Here is a 13510-nt window from a genome sequence, read left to right as displayed (position 1 = left end):
ATTTTTGTAGCTTATCCAAATGGCTTGTGTTCATATTTCCTCAACCCAGTGTTTTCACATGAAAATTGGAATAACTACCTAAAGTAAAACTATATATATGATGCATGAAAATTGGTGTCATCTTATTCCTATTGATGGCTTTAAACAGAAAAAACAGAGAAGGGCAAAGCACAAGTAAAAGGAATTATATTTAGGCTGCAGGTTCTTACTCTTAAGCGTGAAATCTCAGGGCTCATCATAAGCCATGAATTTCCATATACAAGATGCAGCTTTGAAATCTTGTTTCAAAAAGTCTTTCATTTGAGCTGTGGAAAACCAGAGATGAGAAGGCAGTTTCTAAAGGAGAGAGGAGAGGCCTGTCTGTCACGCTGCACCTTTCATCTCCATACACAAAGGACCAACATAAAGAGAATAAGCTGGCATAAGCTGAGGATACAGACCGAGGTTGCAGCCCAGTATCGCTTCCCTCCCAGAAGTCCCAAGCAAAGACCATGGCAAGGGAATGGGAACAGGACACACCGGGATATTTCTTGTGACTGCTTTCCTCTTCTCCACTGATTTACACCTCAGGGGCTTTCAGAGACAGAAGAGGTGTTTTGTATTTAAAAGTCACTGTATTCACTAATGACTTTCAAAGTTTCATGTTAAAATGCAACATTTTGCCTGCAAATTATATTGGATTTTATTCAGAAGCTTTAAGCAAAAATCAAGATTTTAGGAAGAGATGCATTTAAAGACCCCAGCACCACCACTAAAACAGTATCAGCTTGTTGTGTTTGTAAACTATAAGTGACTCTGTCTCTGGAATTTCTGTTCTTGCATGCTTTTCTGACGGGTAACAACTTCCTATTGGTACTCACAGAGCTTGACATTTGTGTGACAACCTGTGGAGCACCTTGAATTAGGGGATGCTTGTTTCTGACTGGGGAAAAACCTGCTCCCAAGTCTCAAGGGATGCACTTTGCACCCACTCATTCATGGGGACCTGAAGGAAATGTGCTCAAATACCAAGGAACAAAGTAAACATTGTCTTGGACCCTAAAGCTCAGCATTTCTCTAAGTTCTATGTGAAACCAACCTTACTGCATGGGTTTCTGCATTTATTTCTCAGCCAAAATTCACCCAGAAATGAAATGGGATTTTTAGAAGCCAGAGGGGATTCCAGCCAAGAAACTAAGATAATGTTAATCAGTAAAATTTGACCCAAGACATTATTAAGCCTCTTCCACCCATGTTATATATCAGAAAAAAAATCTTCCCAGAGAGCCATTCTCCATAACAGCCACTGCTTATTGCTCTTCATTTTGTCATAAGCCAAGTTCGCAAATGCATTTTTAATTTTTGTAATAGAAGACTTGGAATTTTTTGGGGAAAAAAAGGACTATAATCCCTTCAATTATGCTGAAATATTTCATATATTTTTAAATAGGTGTCTCCTAGAAAGCTCTGCTACTTCTCCATTTTTAATACTTACCATAGCTATTTCAGATGAGAGCTCTTTAAGAGTCAGAGTACCAATAAAAGTCTGTTAAAAGCAGGCTAGCTTCTGGTTAGCTCAGTTTTTTGCTAAAGCTGTGTTATATTACTGACTGCAGGTGTGTGTATGCACCTGGGTGTCTGTGTATATATGCATGTAACTAACAAAAAAGCATGAATAAAAAATCACCTGCTACTTTTCTGCTGCTTACTGTACAGTGTAAGTGCTTCTGCAATACGGAAAACATGAGCTTTTCCAGTGTGCGAGAACAAGCAAGTGAACTTGCTAGACAGACAGGAAGCAAAATCTGTTCATGAAGACAGACTGACAGTTCAAGTGCAGGGAAATGGGAAAAGGGTAATCCAGGCTCCCTTTTAAATTTGCTTAATAATGTTTTCTTCTTTTCTGAGAGAATGAAAGATTACGTTCACACAGGTAAAGGACTTTTTAAATTTGATTGTTTTAGCTAAGTTTCTTCATGCAATTTTCCATTTGATTTAATTCTATTTAGTATGATAAATGCTGCTTAATCTAAACTTCTTTTTTTTTTCATTTTCATGTATGAAAAACAGAGATGAAAGATTAGCTTCTAGTGACCTGCATCAAAATACAATTTGGCTGGAAATGAAATGAATTTGGATTTAGCTGTATCTCCTGGATAGTTTTGCTGCAACAACAAATCTTCATAAAGTTAAGCTGCCTCTGCTCAAGGAGTGGAAGAGGTGTGTTCAGCTGAGCTGTGAGAAGCTCCTGCCGTCTCTGCCCTGCCTGTGTGGGTCTGACTGGAGTCAGTGCCATCAGATCCTCAAAATGTAAAGGAATTTAGGATTTTAAAGTAAGATTACTGCAGCAGCTTTTCATGGTTTAATTATTTTATATTGGAGGCTGCTGAATGATGCATTTGGTGAGCTGATTGCTTTTCAGAGAGCATTAAAAGATTTAGTTGCTCCCTGTTTCAAACATTTGGAAATTCTCACGCTGGGATTGAAGGAAGCTGTGGAGCAAATCGTGTCTCTCCCTGGGCGCTGGCGGCTCGCTTCCTTGGTAGCTTGGGCTGTGTGGAAGGAATTGTGACAAAATGTAATTATTTTGGGTTTAAGCTGTGTTGTAACTTGGTCTGTGTTTTGTCTCTCAGCTGTGTAAAAGGCCATATGCACTGGTTGTTAGCTTTTCTTAATCAGTAAGTATTAAAGGCAAGAATTAATATAGCCTTTTCCCCCTGCTCTGCTGGTGGCACTGGTCTCGCTGGGTGCCCGCTGCCTGGGCTTGGTCCCAGGCATGTGGCTGTGGTGGGGAGCCGGCGTCCCTCAGTGCACGGCAGGCATGTCCAGGCAGACATCTCTTCAGATCTGGATGTCCTTATCAACCTCAGGGCGCTGGCTGCAGCGCAGGATAATGTGGGCAGTGAAACAGCAATACAGGCAACTTACATACCATCACACACTCCCGTCCTCACTGTATGGTGGGTGACTATAGCTGCTGGGGTTGCGATCCATCCTCCTCAGTGGAGAAATATCCAAATATTGCACAGCCCAAGAGCAAACAGTTCTGCTTACCATATTGCAAAGGTAATATGAAAGTTATTTACAGAAAAATTGACTTCTTTAGGATAGTGCAGAGGAGGAATAAGCAGTCATAAAAACCTCCTTGCATCGAAGAGTCTGACTGACACCCCCTCCCCAAGTCACTGCCCGCTGGTCTTGCAGTTGGGCATGGCAGCAAAGGAGGCTGTTGGTCAGGACAGGCTTGAGATGAACTTGGTATCAAATAGGAGGGATTGACATTTACTGAACAGTGAAAAAATTCTTCTAAGCATGGCTTCAAGTGCATTCATTCTACTGTAATTTTCTTCTGTACTGATTGCAAAAAAACCCTCAGTAGCTTTTCCCTGAGGATCCACTCAGAAAGATCCCATTTTTTCAGAGCCATAAATAGGCTCACCTGCGGCTGCTGCCGCCTCTTGCTCCCCATGCCTGGCAGGGACATCTGCTGTGCCGCTTGTGGAGCTGAGAACAACTGTTTCCACCTACCTCCATCTCCTCTTTGCCACATTTCCTCCCGTTACCTGGCCCCAGGTCCTCCCCAGTGACAGCTGAATGCCCCCTGCGCTGCCCCCTGCTCCTCCATGAGCTGTCTGGGTGGGCAGCTGTGGTGGCTCTGCAGCCCAGTGCTCACCTGGGCAGGGCCAAACTGGGCAACCAGGAGAGCTCTGCCTGACCCTGATGGCTGAGACAGGCTCAGCAAAACCTGGAGGCCTGTCAGGAGCCTCCAGAGCAAGGCCCAGGCAGTCTAAGCTGGAATAAGGTTAGTTTTTCATTCATTTTCTGTTCAAGTCTTCTTACTTGGGAGACACAGCCATGCCCTGGGAGGTTGAACTAATGTTGTTGACACACAGATCTTAGAGATACTTTATAGCAATTGCACTCTCCCCTCCCCAAAGCATTTTCTGATGGGCCTTCTGAAGCGTCACCTGTGTCACCAGCACTTCCCTACTAAGCTTGTAAACTAACAAAAGATTGATAGGTTCCTAAAGTTAAGGTGGTGTTTCCCCACTTTCTGCTTTAAAACTTAGATTGCTGAGATGATTGCTTTTTTCGCCTTGTGGTGTTGGCAAGGCTTGTCTGATCGGTGTTCAGGAGAAGCCCAAGTGTCTGACAAGCCTTTTGAAAACAAAGCGAAAACTGAGCTGTCCCATCTGTTTTCTTCAAAAATAGCCCTAATGCCAGAGCACGGTCTTTGATGGGATGTCTCCTGCCCCATCCCATATCCGTCCCACCCATATTGCATGGCAAAGAAGAAATTAAATCCCCAGTGCTATAAAGCTAAACAATGTAGTTTTAGTTCTGAATTTACGTGTTGGAGCTTCGTGAAATCCTCTTTTAGTGTGGATTTCACTCACTAAGCCATAATAAAATGGATAAATCCAATAATTTCTTTGAATTTGATTCCACTTGCGCTTCCTCTTTCCTAAGCAGCTTTTTCTGTCATGAAAACAATGGTCCAGTATGTATTTAATAGTTCATCTTTTTAATAGTTAATCTCATGACATTTCTCTGCATCTGGAGGAAAATACCCAGGACAATAATGCTGGCTAATAATATCAAACTGATGAGCAAAGAAATAGCACCCACATTCTCAGCTGATGATGTGGCAAAGATCAAGAAATTCTGCAAAGCTCAAACTAAAGTAAGTTATAAATTGCACTAATACTGGCTAATGGATAATGAGATTCCATTCTAATGTTGGTAATGTGCAATGTAAGTGTTTGCTGTTTCTTAAATAGGATATCTTTGACCATTTAAGCAAGTCTTTAGCACCAAACGTTCATGGCCATGAGTATATTAAAAAAAGCCATTTTGTGTATGCTACTGCGCGGTAATGAGAACGTTCTCAACAATGGGACACGCATTAAAGGAGACATCAATATCTTATTATTAGGTAAGAGCATGTAGAGTTAATAGTGCATTGATAAGTTATTTTATTATTCCCCCTCCTCATCATGCCAGTGTAGTTGTGTTATGCAATATTAGCAAGAAAATAAAAGCCAACCCAGTACAAAGACTCATTTTGTCTTATACAAGAATGTTTGTTAGTGTCTTAGGATCAATTTATTTTATCCTTGGGCACATTTTTACAATTATTTCTGTTTTGTCCCACACTTCCCTATTTACTTGACATCTGTTCTATGTTTCTAACTAGTGCCGGCATGATGCGCAATTGAGTCTAATCCTGCACTGCTCATTCGGGCGAGACACCCACTGATTTTGCGAATGGGCTTCAGTTTATCGCTCAAGTTGATGGAACTGTTCTACTTCTGTCACTTGTAGGCATGGTGGCTGTTCAGTTGAGACTTCATTCCTAAATGCTTTGTTTTCAGTACCCGCAATTAAGTTACATTAGCCTGACAATCTAACCTACCACATAACAGTTCCTGGCAGAGGTATCAGCTTCCTTGCTTAAATCAAGCTTTTTATTTCTCTACAGAGCTTCAATCAAATATTTGATAGCTTGCTTTAAAAATAGATTAACCTAAAACAATAATCCTTTTCAAATCTTTCTCTTTGAGTATGTCTTTTCTCTCCTGAAGGGGGCAACTTGCACACTTACTGACAGTACTGAAACAACGCTTCATCTTCAGCCCACTACGGTGGCATTTTAACCATGTCAGTACAGATAGGATTAAACACGTCAGAAAAGATCACAGCAGATCCTTTATCTGTTGTCCAACAACTCCTTGTCAAAAGCACTTGCCCAGCACCTGAATTGCCTTGCTGTGTATCAAATATAACACATGTGGAGCCAAAAAAATGCAAAGCAGTTGTATGATGGCACTCAATGACATGCTAAAGGATCTGCCTGTGCTTTGCAATCCAAAGGACTGTCTATTAAAGCTTTAATATAGCCAAAGGCTGGTCCCTTAATCAAATGCAAAGCTAGGTTGGACATAGGCATACTTCTTTAAAATTTGGAATGAGATCTTAAATTTAAAAAAAAAAAAAAGATAAAAAGATTTATGCTGGGAGGATTCTGAAGCAAGAACTTTGATAAGGAAAGTGTAGTTTGAAGATTTCTATCTGATATATAAAAACAGTAGGACTTCTGAGCGTGTCTTTAGTACCTACCTGTGTTTCAGTAATGTCTGGAGGGGGGTTAGGTATGTCATAATAATGTGGTAATAGAAACTTTTCCTTAAGAAAACAGTTGTGGTTTCTTTAACTGGAGGATTATAATTTCTAATATTACATACAACAATACATAATAAGACATAAATACTTACAACAATATATAATCTTTATAATACTATAAAATATTAGAAATAATGATCTAATAAATATTAAAATATTTATATATTTTCTCAAAGTATTTTAATGTATTTTTATATTTTCTATATATTTTTATAAAATAAAAATATTCCTGACCTTAGGAATGCCAGCTTCGCTTTCTTTTCTTTCCAGTTTGAGACTGAAATGAACAATTGCAATCCTTCTTATACACCCTGTTGGTGTAACCTTACAACTACCTAAAACAATTTAGAAGCTAATCAGTGGTGCAAGACTTCCAAGCTTGCTAAGACTGGGGAGCACCCTGGAGGGGAAACGCTGGAAAAAACAAACTAAAATTCTTTAAGGCATCGGATTTCTTATGAGAGCCCTTCAACTCCAGGAACTTTAAGACTCAAGCACACATCTCTGTAACGCTTTGTCTTCTTTCAGTTGCCTGAGCCTCTGCTTTTGGAGATGCTGGTGGAGCGTGGCAGGCTCCTGTAGCTGGAATAACGAAAGGTGTTGATTTGATTTGCTCACAGCTTTCCCCTGTTGAACTGAGGCTGAACATTACACCTCGTGTCATTTATATGGGAGATGTGTTCCTGAATAATGTATGAAATAAAAGGCTGCAAGCTTAGGAGAAAAAATGTACTAATAATGTCTCAAGGTACTCACAAGGTTTAAGTGAATGTTTTAAACTTTGGAAGTTTTGATCTTTGTTACTTGAAAAGAGGAAAAACTTTGACACTGTCAGAGGCATCTTCCTCCTTTTACAGGGAAGGAGCTTAGAAAACATTGAATGAAAAATAATTATTACAAAGACCAAGTGGTAGCTTATAAAAGTTGGTTGTAACTGTCCTTCAGCTGCCTGGCAGACTGCGGTTTTCTGAGGCCATAGCCAGGCTCCCCTGCCATTAGCAATATCAAGGTTAGCATCATCCACATACCCATCAGCAGGGACAGGGCTCTCCTGCTCCCACCACCTTCATCCAGCTATTGAGGTCTGTCTTCCAACAGCAATGCAGGCGACAGCTGTAGGATTTTGGGAACCAAGGGGGAAGAAGTGTCTCGGCAACGACTGTGGCTGTGGCAGAGCAGCGCTGCCAGAAGCCCTGGGTTTGCTCCTACTGAGCGCCATGCCCCTGCTTGTGACTGTGGGACTAAATGGCACCATCAAAACATCAGACCAACAAGCAGCTACTGGTGGGTTGCCTTTTCTCAATCTGATTTGTCAGCAATTTACTCTGTGCTCTTACTTAAGCCTCCTGGTAGTCCTGATTTAACTGTCTTTCCAATAAATTGAGGAAACTGATTTCTTATTTCCCAACAGTATTTGGGCAATTAATTGTAAAAATACTTCGTAAGTGCAAGAACATTTCTATCATTAAAGTTCATTCCTGTCAGAGCTTGAAAGTACCAAGACTCGAGTTTACTGGAGCAATTAACCCCTGACATCATCAGCAAATATTTAATGACTAGCCCTAACGGCCAGCTCAGAGGTCTGGGCCTGCATTCTGCAGCCCCAGGATCTGAAGGGGGTGACCATGATGCTCCTCCTGCCCTCATTTCTTTTGTACGTCCGTGGAGAGGAGCCAGGGCTCTGGCTGCTGGGACCCACATTTCCCCTTCCATAAAAGTTTCGTGCTGCACACCTGTGTGTTTGCATGGGGTTGCCGTGTTGTTAAACATAGCTGAAGTTTGAAGTTTAATGACAAATAAGTCCTGCTGCAGCTAGGAAAAGACTTTTGGCAAGGGTAATCCTGCTAATGTGTGGCTCCATCTGAGATGATCCAGACCCCTAGAAGTTCATGGCTATATCTTACACAGTGACCCTTGGGAGGGGTGTGCAAAAATTATTCTGACTTCACTAGTAGCTACTTAAATTTCAACTACTTTCAGCACCCCTTGTGACAAAACCCAAAAGTGGTGGGGAAAGAGAGGATGTTTACTGCACTCCTGTTGTTTAATAAACTAAGGGAAATCATGCGCTCACAGGTACTGTACAAGTTATTCAGCAGAAATTAATAATTCACATACATGCTGAATAAAATGGTAGTAAAGAAAGGTCAGGATTTCTCTGTTGCTTGTTAGGATATTTAATTTCTTCCAGTGCTCTAAAACCAGTGTGCAAAAGGCTTTGGCCCTACAACTGAAAGATGGCAAGGTGCTCTGCTTTCCCCTTTAAGAGGTAATCTTTGAATTGCAAAATATTCCCTAAACCACTTCCACCATCAGCAGGGGGTTGCCAGGAAGGCAGCTGACAGCAGCTGTAACTGCTGATTAAGAAACTGATGCTCAGCCTTGCATTTCCAAAGATATCAAACCTTCCATCTTTTGAGCTTTAAAACCCTCATGTCGTGCAATGGGCCCCGTGCACCCAACTGCACGCTGCGTGCCTGTGTGAGCATCAGCAAGCGCCCACGTACCCAAGCTCCTGCACCCCGGCCTGTGGGGTTTTTAGTAAAAAAGCCTTGAAATGGACTTGATGCCACATAATAAGAATTAGGAAAGTGTTTTAGAGCTGAAGAATATTTGTGGAAAGGAAAAAAAAGAAACCACATTTTTAGCCCACGCAGTCCTAGTCCACCAGGTCATTGAGATGCGGTGGGGAACAAGTGAGAAAGCAAATATGGAAGTAAGCCCAACCACAGCCAATCTGAGAGTGATCTGACACACCTGGAAAGTAGTTTGTGCAATATGGGTATAAATTAAGGCAAGTGGAAGCCAAGATAACTTGTTTTTAGGAAAGCAAGTGGCACCACCTAATCTAAGCACTCAGGCATGATTATGGTGTAAATGAAAGCATTTCTATGACTTTGCTAGCACAAAGGGCAGAGTGACTTGCTCATTTGCACCCCAGGGGAAAAGAGGTAAATAAACCTCTGGGGAAAAAAGGGTAAATAAAGCTCTGTTCCTCCTTTCCCCAGCTTTCATTTCAGCAATACCTTTGAGGTTGCCAGGACCACGTTAAAAAATGGATGCATCTATGGCTATTTGTATTTCTGTGAAATTCAAATTTGTTCCTAAGCTCAAAATTCACTCCTGGGGGGGAAGGTGGTTACCAGACAGTGCTCTGCAGGTCCTTCATGGACAGGCGTGTAGCCAGCAGTGAGGTTTGATGTCCACCAAATTGCTATACAGTCACTCCCACCACATGACCATGTGGGGAGCCGGCCAGGAAAGACAGCATGGAGCAAAGCACTGGGACAGGGATGCCCCACTTTTCCTGGCAAGGGGGGTTGGGTGCAGGATGGGGACTCCCCTTCCAAGAGAGGACAGATATTTAGATCTGGTCTTCGGTGGCTCTGTGAAACAGCGTTGGTCTCCACCAGTCCCTCCAACAAATCCTCCGAGGCAAGAACAACCCTTATTTACTGACCCTGGCAACAGCCTCTGCAGGGGCGAGCTCTCCATAGGCACAGCAGAGCCAGCACCACGGGTACCACACTGGCTTTGTCCCCAGCAGAGGCCATGGAAGGGATTACACATCCAAATTTTTCTTCAGTCTTTCAGCTTCCAGCAACAACATACATTTTGTGCAATGCTTGTGCCAGCGCAGCCTCCGCACCACCCTGGCTGCCAGTTTCCCAGACCTCCCTAAGGCAGGGAGGTGAGCAAGGAGGCTCTGCAGCGCTGCGGGTTCGGGCAGCCAGGGGTCTGACAGTGCTTGTACATGAGAGATGTGCGCATTGCTATAAGCTAATGGGAATCGGTTTAAAAAGGGCACAAGCTGTGGTAATTGGTTTTGCTGTGAGGTGAGAACCTATGAAAAGTGGGGCAAACAGGTGGGCTGTTGAGCAGGAGGAACTGTTCAGGCTTCATGTTGCAAAGGATCATCTATCTGCTTGGAGGACATGGCCTGTAGCTTATCATCCAGTGGCCCATAGTGGGTATTCACTATTGCAGTTTAATTTTCTTTTTTTTTCCCTTAAGGAAATTAATATTTTCTTATCCCAGTGGCTTTTCTTTTTCCATTCCTCCCAATCACACATGCTAATGCTTAAGTATGATCCCACAGTTGTCCTGAGTGCCTGCAGAGATTGTTCCTTAACCAGATGAGATGATAGATACTTTCATTTTCCATTTCCCTCCTTACCTTCAGCTTACCCTGACAAATCTTTTCTGGTGATGAAGGCATGACAGCAGCAGATGGAATGAAACCTAACTCTTCTAAGTGGCAACAAAGACTCCTACCACAGTTAATAAGCTAAAGTTTATTAAACAACTTACTAACTACCAAATGTGATAAACTAATAGCTTAAAAAACTAAACTGAAGCTGCGATGTTGTTTTAGGTAATTCATAATACTCTGTTCTGAACAAGCAAACATCAGTGAAAGCTGCCTCCAAACCCAAGTGTTCACAACATGATGAGAAATATGAAAAAGGCAGTCACAGATGAAGAGGGAGAGGTGATGCTGACAAGCTTTGACCTGGCTTTTTGTGGCACAGACTGCATGGATCCACATGGTGTTAAAAAAATAAATCTAGGGCAAATGCACATACACAGAGCTCTAACAGAACAAGATGGTTGGTTCTAGTTACATATTAGTAACCGCTAAGTAGAAATGCTACCATTGAGAAGTTAATCAAAATGTTCCATCAAATTATTTGGAGATAAACTTCAAGTCTGCTAAAGAGCACACAATCTTTTTTTCCCATGAGTATTGTACTGGAAGAGCAATCATGTTTATGTATTGTATGATTAAGCATGGCAACCTTGGGAAACAATGACGTTTGATTTTGTTCTTTTAAATTCCAGACATTCAAGTTAAACTTCTTTGACGGTATTTTGTTTTCACAGTAGGTGAAGTCAAAGGCAGACATCAAGCATGGACCGTTTCATCTCAAGTAGAAGGAGTTTAGGAATCTGTGAGCAAATGAAGATGAAAACCGGAATGGAAACCTGTCTGCAAGCTTTATGATACCAATTATAATATACTTGTAAGTAATGAACTTTGACTGGGGGGCAGGGGCAGAAAAAAAGCATTCTATGAAAAAACAGAAAAAGGTGGCAATGGTGGTAGTTTTGAAGACATTTAATACAAAGGAGACTGATCAATATGCACTCCAGATAATTATTAATCTGGGAGTAGGAGGGGTGATCAGTCTGAATTGCTGCGGACTTTTTTTTTTTCCCCCCAGTTCATTCTATTGATGGTCAGGAAGAGGAGAGGACGAGGAGAGCAGCCACGTGGAATTTGTCTGCTGAAAAAAAAGATCATAATCTTCTTGCACAAAATGAATTATTGAAACTTGACTTGAGAGCTGTCTTTTGTAATAAACTAGAATATACGGAAGAAGTGGGAAACTGAGATCACTGTATATTTAATTTCCTCATAATTTCATAGCATAATCTGAGCAAAATACAGATATTTGGCCATTACTGGATCAAATACTACAAAAGTCTCTACGCAACATCTCCGGATTTAAGAAACAGCAATTGACAGCATGACTGTTAAGAAAATGCGGTTTATTTGGCGGTTACCTTCTCCTTTTGAGACATAAATCTCTGTACTACCAGCACTTGAAGATAGCTTGAAAATGCAGTCCAGGTAGATGGGAGAATTAAGATCCTATTTATGAGAGTCCAAGGTACTTTACCTGACACGTGGCATCTGTGTCTTAGAAAAAGCCCCTGAGTTCTAATAACAGTGGAAAAGGAGAGCTATGAAAAAAAAGAATGGAGAAATACCATGTCTCTGTTCTGATCTGCACCTAAAAGAAATTACAACTCATGACTCCTGCCCTGCACCCTGGAACCGCGTCTGCTTGGCGTCGGTGGTTCGAGACACCTGACATGCTTAGCTGAAATGAGAGAGCTAGTGTCTGGGATCAGTCCCTTTTTTGTATTTAGACAATGCAGTGCCAGCCAGACTATTAGACATTATGATTCAGTTATTTGCTACTTGCGCAAAAGCTAGACCGAGCGAGCTGATCCGTGTGCTGCAAATAGCAAGGAAATTGGTCTAGTTTGCCTAGATCAGGAATATGAGGCTGTGTATACTGTTTAGCAGAGATATTAGGTGGCATGCCTAAAAGATTTTCTGCAATGCTGAGATTCTTGAAGAAAGACCGATAAGTCACTAGACCAACAACCTATCGGTTTTTTTTTTTTTACTCCTAACCTGAGCCACCGACTTGAATGTTGGGGGTTTTTTAATTTTATTTTTAAGCCCATGCTGTGACTCCTGATAGACTCAGCGGTGGGGAATGAGTCATGCACACAGCTCTAAATACAGTGTGCACATACTCTGCTGCGTCCAGCTGTACAGCTAGTCTGGAGCCCAGAAAAGGAGGAGCAGAGAAGAAAATGTTCAGTTAAGCCCGGGTCTCTGCTAGGGGGACAGCCACCAGGTACCAGCAGAGACTGGCACTTGAATGAAGGACAGAAGCAGGGCAGTTGACCTGAGGAGTCAACATCCATAGCTCAAGCCCTTGTTCTGCATGTTGTAGGAACCCAGTAATAGGCTTTTTACACCAGTTCTGATCTGTAGAGAGTGGAGTGTGCCTGACTGCACGGCTCCAGGGATGCAGGCAGAGCAAATACTTGTTGCAGATGATAACCTGAATTACCACAATGTGAGAAGGAGAGGAAAAAGCAGTGGAAATCTATACAGATTTTACACTGGTGGGGTTTACTATCAATTAGTATCTCAGTGATTTCATACAGAGAAGTTGACATTAAAGATTTTAGTAAAATATTCTGTGAATAAATATGCTTTAGGAAAGTAAAGCAAACACCCGGTCTTTCTGTGAAGGGCTGCAACCTCCTGTATGGCTCTCCAACTAACCAATACAGTATTTGAGCTGCGGTGAATATCCGTATTATCTGTAAATGTGTCAAAAGTATGTCTCCAAAATTAAGCTGTCTCATTAAAAATAATAGACACAGTCCTAATAACCATGTAGGAAAAGAGTAGAGCAGGGAAGATTCACCTGAGCTGGTCAATTGTCGTTGCTGTTTTCGCAAGAGGTAGCCATTACTGAGACATTGCAACTTCAACCAGTTAAATTACAAATCCAAATAAAGCATCTACTCATAAAGAAGAAAACCCCAATTGAAAGGCTTCATTTCCTAAACCACATATGTATTTTTTAATCTCTCGCCTCCTTTCTTCACAGAAAAAGATTATCACTGTAAGACCGTTATGGTACAGCTTTTGTAAGAAAAATGTATTTGTTCAGGAACTTGAGTTAGTAGTTTAAATTTTGTGATATACAATAAAATGCAATATTGAATCTGATGTTGGTCTCCCTGAGCAATT

Source organism: Phalacrocorax aristotelis, chromosome 2 (assembly GCF_949628215.1).
Source record: "Phalacrocorax aristotelis chromosome 2, bGulAri2.1, whole genome shotgun sequence".
Lineage (NCBI taxonomy): Eukaryota > Metazoa > Chordata > Aves > Suliformes > Phalacrocoracidae > Phalacrocorax > Phalacrocorax aristotelis.
The sequence above is the reverse complement of the archived record's forward strand: the minus strand, read 5'-3'. Positions refer to the sequence as shown.